General features: G+C 45.3%; 1 pseudogene; it reads right to left on the bottom strand.

The window, feature by feature from the left end:
- Positions 1-708: 708 nt before the first annotated feature.
- LOC139311738 (zinc finger protein 420-like) lies at positions 709-11,651 on the bottom strand (annotated as a pseudogene).
- Between the last annotated feature and the right edge of the window lie 270 nt (positions 11,652-11,921).

Below are 11,921 nucleotides of genomic sequence, written 5' to 3'. Positions count from 1 at the left end.
ATTGGGATAGAGTAGGCGAGTGGCCGCAGGTTCATCATTGGGTCTCTTGGTTTGCCTGCAACCTGCACGGTGTGTTGGGATCACCTGCCGTCCACCCAATGCCTCTACCTCCATCTGCTGCTGATGCTGCCATGCGAAGACAAGCTGCAGTGTGCTGACTAAAGGAATGGAGGGCTGCAGCTGCTGCCGGATACTGTCAGTCCCCGCCTATTCTGTCTACACTGGGGGGGGGGGAGGGGGTGGTGGCATCCAGCTGAGCTGATCATCTTGGAATCACGTTTCCCCCAAAATAAGCCCTAGTGCTTATTTTGGAGCCCCCAAAAATGTAAGCAAGTTTTATTTTGGGGAAAACACGGTATCCAAAAGTTAATTCCTAATTATAAAAGGAAATTCTTATTTTTAATGGATCAAAAAAGTCTACTGCTTTGAAACCCCTTTTCCATACACCATGCATTTTTAAAGATTCTCTTGGGCATGAAGCAAATTTTGAGAATCACCACAGACCAATTAACGTCTTTTTCTGCTGTGCATCTTCTTATGTCCATTAAAGTCACTACAGTTTGTGAATTTCTTTCTACACCCCACATACTGATACAGCATCTCCCCAGTGTGGATTCTTTTAGGGAGTGTAAGATTGCCGCTGAGTTGGAAACTCTTTCCACTGTTAGTCCATTTAAACCAGTGGTTCTCAACCTTCCTAATGCCGCGACCCTTTAATACAGTTCCTCATGTTGTGGTGACCCCCAACCATAAAATTATTCCTAAAACCATTGAAAATATGTGTTTTCTGATGGTCTTAGGCGACCCCTGTGAAAGGGTCGTTCGACCCCCAAAGGGGTCCCGACCCACAGGTTGAGAACCACTGATTTAAACAGTTTTTCTCCTGTGTGGATCCTATTGCGGGAGGTAAGCTGGTCACTCTCACTATAGCATTTTCCACACTCCAGGCATTTATAGGGTTTCTTCCCTGAGTGAAGCTTTCTATGGTTCTCGAGTGAATGATTTTGATTAAAGCTTTTTCCGCACTCATTACATGTGTATGGTTTCTCCCCCGTGATGATCCTCTTGTGGATGCAAATGAAACCACTTCTTCTGAAACTCATCACACACTCCATACACTTATATGGTTTCTCCCCATGTGAATCCTTTTATGAATTTTCAATTCTTGAGAATCACTGAAGGGTTTTCCACACTCCTGACACTGATATGGTTTCTCCCCAATGTGGGTTCTGCTATGTACGATATAGCTATTTTTTGCATTAAAGCTCTTTCCACACGTGCGGTGTTTGTATGGTTTCTCGCCATTAAGGAGCCTTTTGTGGCGAGTGAGGGACCACATGCTGCTAAAGCATTTGTCACATGCAATGCACTTTTAAGGCTTTTCACCCATGTGGGTCCTTTTATGGAGAGAGTAAGACTACTTGGCTTCCTGAAAAACTTCTAACTCTCGGTGGATTGATGTGGTTTCTCTCCACTGTGGATACTTTTATAAGAAGTTAGGTGGCTGGATTTACGGAAGCTCTTTCCACACTCCAGGCATTTGTATGGTTTCTCCAGTGTGGGTCCGTTCATGGACATGAAAGCTATCAAAACGGGCAAAGCGCTTTCCACACTGCAGGCATTGAAAGGGCTTTTCCCCCGTGTGGATTCTGTGATGGGCAGTAAGGCTTGCTGAGAAATGGAAGCTCTTTCCACACTCCATGCATTGAAATGGTTTTTCCCCCGTGTGCATCCTCTCATGTGACTTAAGTTGACCTTTTTGACTGAAGCTCTTTCCACAATACAGACATTTATAAGGTTTCTCCCCTTTATGTATCCTGTTATGTATGGTTAGAGTATCACGTCTGTTGAAGCTTTTTCCACACTCCAAGCATTCATAGGGTTTCTCCCCTGTGTGGATCCTTTTATGCTGAGTAAGGGCACTGGAGGTTTTGAAGCATTTTTCACACTCTGTGCATTTATACGGCTTCTCTCCACTGTGGATACTTTTATGGGAAGTTAAGGTGCTGGATCTAGAGAAGCTCTTTCCACACTCCAGGCATTTGTACGGTTTCTCCCCTGTGTGGGTCCTTTTATGGATATTAAGGTGTCTTGTTTCAGTGAAGCGCTTCCCACACTCGGTGCATTGATGTGGTTTCTCTCCACTGTGGATACTTTTATGGGAAGTTAAGATGCTGGATCTACAGAAGCTCTTTCCACACTCTAGGCATTTGTACGGTTTCTCCCCAGTGTGGGTCCGTTCATGGGCATGAAGGCTATCAGAACGGGCAAAGCACTTTCCACACTGCAGGCACTGAAAGGGCTTCTCCCCCGTGTGGATTCTGTGATGGGCAGTAAGGCTTGCTGAGAAATGGAAACTCTTTCCACACTCCGTGCATTGAAATGGTTTTTCTCCTGTGTGGATCCTCTCGTGTGACTTAAGGTGACCTTTTTGAATGAAGCTCTTTCCACACTGCAGGCATTGAAAGGGTTTCTCCCCTTTATGTATCCTATTATGTATGGTTAGAGCACCACTTCCACGAAAACTTTTTCCACATTCTAAACATTCATAGGGTTTCTCCCCTGTGTGAATCCTCTTATGGCAAGTAAGGGCACTGGAGGTCCTGAAGCATTTCCCACACTCTGTGCAATGATATGGATTCTCTCCTGTGTGGACCCTCTTGTGTAAATTGAAATGGCCTTTTTGGGTGAAGCTCTTCCCACACACCGTGCAATGATATGGTTTTTCCCCTGTATGGATCCTATTATAGTAAGTGAGATTACTTGCAGTGCGGAAGCTTTTCCCACATTCCAGGCATTTACATGAAGTATTCCCAGTGGGGCTTTTTTTCCAGGAATTCAGTTCCTTGCTCCAAGTAAACCTCATTCTACCCTCTGTGTGTTGATACAACTTCTCTCTGTGGATGCTTTGATGGGAAGTAAGGGAGGTGCTGTTTCTGAAGCTGTTTCCCCTATGAATGCATTGATGCTGCTTGCTCTCTCCATGGACCTTCTTATGTGAATTAAGAGGACTTTTCTGACTGAAGGTCTTTCCACACTCCAAACATTTATGCAGATCCTCTGCTTTGTGAATCTTTTTATGTGATGCAAGACAGCAGCTTGTTCCAAAGCTTTCTGCACACTCCGTACATTTGTACATTTCCCTTCCTTCTTGTATGCTTTCATGTAAAAGAGGAGGAAGGCTCCTTCTGGGGTGTTGTCTGCTTTCATCTTGTTTCTCTCCATCAGGGCTTTCACAACACTTACATAATCCCAATTCATCTCTGAGTGTTTTCCCACACCTTGAACTCACTTCTTTTTCTTGGCAATCATCTCCGTCCAATAAGACATTGGGATCTGGACAAGGTAAAGTAGAGCAATTCTCCAGCTCCCCCATTAACTGGTTTTCCTTAGAACTTTGCTGTCCATGCATCTTTTCTGCAACTTCCTTTTTGTCTTTTGGTAAACGTGTTGCTGCCTCTTGGCCAGAATCCTCCATCTCCCATCCGTCACCTGCTTGCAACAGAAAAAAAAGAAAAGTTAACACAAACATAAGTGCAAAAGGGATCAAGCACTGTTACTGTGTTTGAACAGTATCAACCTTCTTCCCAAATCCCATTTGTTCTAAACATGGTGTCAAACCTGAAACCATTTTGGATCATGTTCAGGGTTGCCACAGAGAGGCTGGGTAGAGCTATGGGAATGGAAGGGGGGAGTAGAGATAGCTGGGCATGTGTAGCCAAAATAGAATTCTTTCCCCTGGGAACCAAGGACGTTCTAATCAGCACTTGCTGAGGCACGGGAGGAAAACAACTGGACTCTGACCTGATTGGACCATGTGATGGATGAGTATACTGTGAAGGGAAGAACTTTGGATTTTGAATTGGGTGGAGAAAAACTCAGGACCTTCAGAGTTGGGTTTTCACCAATCTATACTTTGAGGAATCATCAAGCCTCAGCGTTTTGATTGTTTTGGGTCTGTTACTTGAAACCCTGAGACATGGTGCTATGCTTGGTAGTTAGTTGATATAAGATTTGACCTTTGGCTCTCTCTTGTCCTCAATGGTACAAAATGAAAACGTGAAAATTTTGGATAAGATCATTTAAAACTTATGGGGTGAGAAGCATCAGATCTACTGCTTCAGATTTACTTCCAATGAAGCAGAAGGGACACTTAAAAGAGGCCTATGTTTATTCATTCATTCATTCATTCTGTCAGAATTTGCAGAGTGACAAACCAGAGGTGACTAGTATTATGAGATAAACCCAGGAGCAAAACACAGCACACAGTACACAGAGCCTTTAGATAATTAACAGTGGTTTATAAACAACTAAATATTTACAGACGTATACGTGGTTAAATACCTTTACAGCTACGGACACAAGAAGAGCAATGAGATACACTAGGAGAGAGAACATGAGAAGACATGAGGGAAAGGGAACGCCCTCTAATGGCTTCCCTTATATAGGCAGCTTCTTACCCAACTTCTTAAAGTGGCAGTAACCCTGCTGCCTCAGTCCCATTGCATCAGCTTCAGGTTGCCTTTGCTTACAACCTCTCATAAGCTTACAGCTATTAAATCATCATACCCTGACATATTCATTAAATTTATTGGCCTCCAGCTTGCCATAGGGAAACCCTTGATGCCTTATGATATTAAAAGGATAAAAACTATATAAAAGCTATACACCAGGGGTGAAATGGTACCGGTTCGGACTGGTTCGGCTGAACCGGTAGCGACAGCAGCATGAGACTCTACCCACCCACCCAGACGTCATTACTTCCTGGTTTTAACCAGGACGTAACCTGTGTTTTGAGCCTCTGCACATGCACAGGTTTTGTGCATGTGCAGAGGGTCCAAGTGCGTGTGAACCCTTGGTTGGCCCCACCCCTGCCCACCCAGGCGCTTGCCTGCCTTCGCAAGCTGGCCACAGGGACCGCCGGGAAGGCCACATGGAAGACAGCCAAACAAGCATGTCGGCACCACCCGGCCACATTGAAAGGGGCTAACAGCCAACTCCCTTCCCCATGGCACTGCCATGCTTGCCTGCCTTCTACGTGGCCTTCCCGGCGGTCCCCCATGCCCGCTTGCCTTCCGAGGTCCAGTCCCACATCCAGCCCTTGATGGGAGACATGCCACTTCCGGCTCAGCCTGGCCAGCAGGTGGGTGGGCGGCCCTTGGAGGAGATGCAGCTGCTGCGCTGGGGCCGAGAGGTGTTGGGCTGCACATGTAGTGGCAGCACTGCATGTGCAGCCCTGGAACATCCATCCTCTCTCCTGGAGCACCGCTGCAGGCCCAAAACTTGCCTTTGCCTCTGCAGCCCACTGGCCCCTCTTGCCCTTCTCTTTCTGGGCACAGCGCTTCTACTTGTTGGGCCACTTCCTGGAAGCTGGCAGCTCCACGGCCAGCTGTTTTGCTTTTTCCCTCTTTTTGGGAGGCTCAGAGGAGGCTTGCACAGCAGCACCGGCACCAGCACCGGCATAGGGGAGGCAGGCAATCCAGACAGTGCTGATGCTTTTTCCATGCGGCTGCAGGCAAGCCAAGGGACAGTGGGATGAAGGGACTAGTGCATTGGGATCGCCTCTGCCTCCCCATACCTCTGCTTCCACCTTCTGCTGGTGCTATCACACAAGCCTCCCATGAGGAAAAAGAGGGAAAAAGCAAAGTGGCTGGCTGCAGAGCTACTAGCTTCGGGAAGTGGCCCAACAGGCAGAAGTACCGCACCCAGAAAGAGATGGGCGAAAGTCATTCTGCGCTGAAGCAGAGGCATTCTGAGCCTTCAGCATATCCCAGGATTGCAACGTTGAAGGTTCAGAACGGAGCTTTTTTTGCGAACGGCAGCAAAGTGGAGAGGGGGATTTTCCTGCCTACCATTCTTCCTTCAGTCTGTGCTGTGCTTGAGGAATGGATGACAGGTAAGAAAATCCTCCTCCCCATTTTCCTGCCTTTCACGAAAAAGGCTCCATTCCGAACCTTCAGCGTATCCCAGGATTGCAACGCTGAAGGCTCGGAATGGAGCTTTTTTCGCAAACAGCAGCAAAATGGGGAGGGGGATTTTCCTGCCTACCATTCTTCCCTCAGTCTGTGCTGTGCTTGAGGAATGGATGACAGGTAAGAAAATCCTCCTCCCCATTTTCCTGCCTTTCACGAAAAAGGCTCCATTCCGAACCTTCAGCGTATCCCAGGATTGCAACGCTGAAGGCTCGGAATGGAGCTTTTTTCGCAAACAGCAGCAAAATGGGGAGGGGGATTTTCCTGCCTACCATTCTTCCCTCAGTCTGTGCTGTGCTTGAGGAATGGATGACAGGTAAGAAAATCCTCCTCCCCATTTTCCTGCCTTTCACGAAAAAGGCTCCATTCCGAACCTTCAGCGTATCCCAGGATTGCAACGCTGAAGGCTCGGAATGGAGCTTTTTTCGCAAACAGCAGCAAAATGGGGAGGGGGATTTTCCTGCCTACCATTCTTCCCTCAGTCTGTGCTGAGCTTGAGGAATGGATAACAGCTGGGAAAATCCCCCTCCCCATTTTCCTGCCTTTCGGGAAAAAGGGTCCATTCCGAACCTTCAGAGTTACCCAGGATTGCAACCCTAACCCTAACCCTAACCCTAACATTCTTCCCCTCCTCATGAGCTTTAATTCTTTTCATTTTCAGGTCCAAATTGATACTTCTCCTTTGTAACTTACCTCCATATTGAGCTGGAGCAGAGCTTGGTTGCTTTCTTTGGGAAGACATTTCTAGCCTAAGAAAGAGTTGATGGAAAAGTACAGTATCTTGTCCTGTAGAGAGATAGAGACTGGCTCAGAGCTGTTTAGTAAGATCATTTAGTAAGATGGGGGAATGAAGTACTATAGTGTAGGAATGTCTTTTCCTTCTCTGTCGATCATTTCTTTCCTTTGACAAATGCATAGCAATGGTCGCTGCTAGCAGCAATATAGTCAGAGGTGGGATTCTACCGGTTCACTATAACCAGTTGTTAACTTTCTAAACAGTTTGGAGAACAGGTTGTTAGAAGAAATCTCCTTTTGTTTTTTCCACTTTACAGGGTTAATCCTGTAAGGAATTACAACATTCTGGTGTTGTTTCTAGCCTAATCTTTATTACCTTGCTTACAAAAACTGCCTCTCTGTTAACTCTTATTACATTCTTGGCAGTACTCCTAGACTTAGTGTCACCTCCGGAGCTTCTCCAGGTTTTTTTGTTTTTGTTTTTTGCTTGACTTTTTTAAAGAGGAAGGGTTGTTTTAAGCTTTTTACACTGCTGTTAGGAGGAAATACTCCCCTGTTGGAGTTCTTCCAGCCAGGGTGCAATGATCAGGACTTTGAAGAAATAATTGAATAACGAAGCAGAAGCTTTTAATGACAAGGAACCAAGATGAGTGACATTCAGCAAGGCTTCTTGACTAGCTAGAAAGGTTGACATTCAAACTTGAGTTTACATAGCCTTTCTGACTTTTGGTCTAAAATTGGTTTTTTAGTGAAGTTTAATTCTGTGCATGGTGATGTTTAATCCTGTGTTTATTGATGGGATAATTTCCCTATTCAGCTTTGTTTGGAAGAGAAAATGTTAATCTCTGTTCCTGAAAAGAAGCAGCTTCAGAAATCCGGCTAGTTCCTGCATCTATTTGTTTTGGTAATAGGTTTAATAAACAACAACGACTATGTTTGCTCTTTTGCTACATTTTAATTGCTTTCTTTGTAGTTAGGCTTATCTCAAGTGCTTTTTCTATCTGTAGAGGGGGTCTTCTTTCACTGTTTTAGTGGTTCTTGGCACTGTCCTTTTGGGGTGTACTTCCAAGAGGCAGGATGCAAGACTGACACTGATTTTTTTACTACTTTTCTGGGGGGCATGTGATCTTTCTTTAAATCTGGATTATTTCCTTAGGATATTTTATGAGGTGAGTGAGACCAGCTTGTATGTTTAAGTGGTGCAAATGGATCTAAGGATTGCTTCTCCTGGGTGTGCTCTTTCTGGAGAGCTTAAATGTTGTCTCTGCTAAAGGGTTTCACTTTATGAGCAAAAGTTGGCTGCTGATAGTTATCACTGCAGTTTAACTATTTTAATTCCTCAAGGTGCTCTGGCACCCTGCCTGATTTGTAACTCCAGCTTGCAGGTATTTCTAATCTAATGATTGGTATTTAAGGCAGCTTTTTGCAAGCAAAGAAGCTTTTTGTACTTTTGTACAGGTAATCCTTGATTTACAACAGTTCATTTAGTGACCATTCAAAGTTACAATGGCACTGAAAAAGTGACTTATGACAGTTTTTCACATTTACGACCATTGCAGTATCCCTACGGTCACAAGAGGCCAGGCGAGGAGAAGCACACATGAAGCACCGCAGTTGTGAAATGAGTGACAGAATACTGCAACGGGCATAAATGACTGGTCGTAAGTGTGAGGACCAGTCAAAAGTGTGAGGACCGGTAAGAAATCACTTTTTTCAGCCTTCTGGGTAGTCCTATGTGCATAGGAAATACTCAAGAGGGCTGAAAAAGTGGTTTTTGACCGGTCATCGCACTTACGACTGTCCTCACATTTTACGTTTTTGTGCCCTATCTTGTCACCGTGATGAAGAGAAGCACTGCAGTTGTGAAATGAGTGTCATGGTTGTTAAGAATGCTGCAATGGGCATAAATTAAGGATGGTCGTAAATTCGAGGACCGGTCAAAAGCATGAGGACCAGTCATAATTCACTTTTTTCAGCCCTCTGAGTAGTCCCTATGCACGTAGTCACGCCCACCTGGTTACATGACCACCAAGCCACCCCACCCCCAATAAGCCACGCCTACAGAACTGGTTGTTAAAATTTTTTAATCCCACCACTGAATATAATGCACAGAATCTGAAAGTCTCTCATTTACAGTACTGTATTAAACTTGGGCTTATATATTCCATCTTTGTTCTTAACCTGTTCCACTTGGTTATTTTTTTCCCTTCATACACAGCATGTGCAGGATTGGAACCGATTCTTAACAAATGGGAGCGAGTAGATTGTGAAGGCCACACTCTCCAAACTGGCCATTTCTGAACAAAAGCCAGGCTTCATAGAAAAGGATGAAAACTTCAAATAAATAGCTTGCAAATTTGAAAATCAGCAGTTTAGAGAAAAATACAGCACCCAAAACAAAAAATCTCCAATGCTGCAGGACTTCACGTGCATTAATTTTAAAAAAAATATTTTGCACTACAATATCTTAACAGAATCCCTTACCTAAGGAGGCCATGTTCCTCTTGTTTTCCAGCATGACCTCTCGGTACAGGGCTTTTTGCTCTAAATCCAGCAGGGCCCACTCCTCCATGGAGAAAAACACAGCTACATCCTCAAATGATAACAAATTCTGACACAGGGAGGGAAAAAAAAAACACAACATATTCCATGAATATTCCTAACAATGAACACTTCAATGAATTACATTTGAGTCTACTTCTTAATGAAAAACCTCTACAGCTTCCAAGTAGGGTAAACAATAATGTTATGATATTGAATTTAGTAGCTGGAACAGTAAAATGTACAAATAGGCCGCAACACAATTGAAATTGATTAGTTAGAGAGTGCTGACTCATGCATGATGCAATCTACGCTCTGATTGGTTGCTGTAAGTATAAAGGGGGCGTTTCCCTTTTTTCCCTCCTTTTTCCCTTCTGTGTTTTAGATTTACCTCAGGATGTTCCTGATTATCGTATGTTCTTCCTTTTCTTGATGATTACAAAGACTGCTGTAAATTGGTAGGTTAAACAGATTTATATTTATATAAAAGTTTACAAGTCTATGTCAGTGTCTCTGACTTTATCTGGACAGCTGCTGCGCTGTCTACAAAAGTCAAGTTTGGACTTTACTTTTTACTTTGGGCTTTCATCTGCACTGCTTTAAAAACACCTGAGTAAAGACCACACCTGGAATACGATGTGGAGGCTTTGGAAAAAGTGCAAAGAGCAATTAAGGATTAAAGGCTTTGAGACTAAATTGTATGAAAAACGGTTTTCCTTCAGAGGTTGTGGGCTGGAGGTTTTTAAGGAGAGACTGGACACCACTTGTCTGAAATGGTATAGGGCCAGAGGTGGGTTTCAGCAGGTTCTGACCTGTTCTGGAAAACTGGGAGCAGACATTTTGAGTAGTTCAGAGAACCCATAGTAAAAATTCTGACTGGCCCCACCCCCATCTATTTTCTGCCTCCCGAATCCCAGCTGATTGGGAGGAAATGGGGATTTTACAGTAACCTTCCCCTGGAGTGGGGTGGGAATGGAGATTTTACAGCATCCTTTCCCTGCCACACCCACCAAGCCATGCCATGCCCACCAAGACACGCCCACAGAACCGGTAGTAAAATAATTTGAAACCCACCACTGTATAGGGACGTGATGGCAAACCTATGGCACATATACCATAGGTGACACACAGCCCTCTCTGCAGCCACACCAACCGTCAACCCCACCCTAGCTCCACTGTGCATGTGCACACGCCTCCTGCCGGCCATCTGGTCTTCAGCTCTCTGCTGCGCATGCACAGAGGGGGAGGGGTGCATACAGGGGACGGGGCGCATGCACAGGAGGGGTGGCGGGGCAGGTGAACAAGGGATGTGCACATGCTTTGGGCAGTCGGTGCCAAGAAGGTTAGCCATCACTAGTATAGAGTCTCCTGCTTGAAACAGGGGGTTTTACTAGATCACGAAGATCCCTTCCAATTATGGTGTTCTGTTATTGGGAGATTGGCACATCTGGGGAGAGGAAAATCCTCCTACCTGTGTTGGAAGCTCAACCGCTGCTAATCCTCCGCTACAAAGAACTGAGGTTCCAGGCGATGAAGACGAGACCATGAGAGTGTCTAGGAGTGAAAACAAAGGAATAATTTGCAATCAAACAGCCTAATGATATTCTTGAGCATACAATGCAAAAGGCTGATTTTAGCCTATTTCTAGGCTAACTTGGGAAGCACTTAATGTGAGTGCCTGGCAGCCACAAGAACAATACATAGAAGCTCAGCCTGGGTGAGAGGAAAACTGAAAGGTGTGGAAGGACCAGGGAATTGGATTCAGAGGAAGCTCTCTCAGCCATGGATGTATGCATTAAAGGACCAACTCTTATTCTATGTTCCTATAATGTTCACTTTCCCTTATCAGATGATAGAGGAAGACTACAAAAGCTCCGTTTGTCACAGCTGGGACTTGCCTTTTGGAATAGCCTACGGCAGAAGTGAGGAAGTATGATCCTTTTATGACAGGTGGACTTCAACTCCCAGAATTCCTGACACAGCTGGCTGAGGAATTCTGGGAGTTGAAGTCCACCAGTCCTAAAAGGGCCCTAGTTCCCCACCCCTGGCCTACAGCAACGTTTCTCAATCTTGGGAGCTGTAAAATATGTGGACTTCAACACACATGGAGAATTCTGGGAGCAGAAATCCACACACCACAAAGTTGCCAAGGCTGAGAAACAGTGGCCCACAGGAAATAGGCCGATACCTTTTTAAATGCACCCAAGACTTCAAAAACGCAGTTAAATTGAACAATGAAAACGAATTGAGGGATGAAAGCAACGAGGGCAAAGAGATTAAAAGGCATCAGAAGGAGCCTTTACCCGATGCTCCCTCCGGAGGCGGCTCCTCTTGAGCAACTCCCCGAAACAAGGGCTCCTGGGAGGGATCGCCCCCTTTTCTCCCCGCCGGTTTCGCAGCCATTGAACTCCAAGCCTCCTGGATCTGAAGCAGCACCAGAGAAAAGGAAAAGGACGGGAAACGATCAGGAAGAGACAGCAAAATAATAATAATAATCTCCCCAAGGAGAAAATGGGGACTGTTGTAGCGATTTTAGCAGCCCCCGAAGAAGCTGCATTGAATGGTCTCCTGTCTGAGGATTTCCCAGGGAGGGAGGGAGCTTTCTACATGGCGCTCAATAGGAAAGGGGCGGCTCCCTTCTTCGCCCGGACTCCGCTTCCCAATAGATGCGCG

This window comes from Pituophis catenifer, unplaced genomic scaffold (assembly GCF_029215685.1).
Source record: "Pituophis catenifer annectens isolate HBS135680 unplaced genomic scaffold, rPitCat1.0.hap2 SCAF_2, whole genome shotgun sequence".
NCBI classification, from domain to species: Eukaryota; Metazoa; Chordata; class Lepidosauria; order Squamata; family Colubridae; genus Pituophis; species Pituophis catenifer.
Note: the sequence above shows the minus strand (reverse complement) of the source record. Positions and strands in the feature narration are given on the sequence as shown.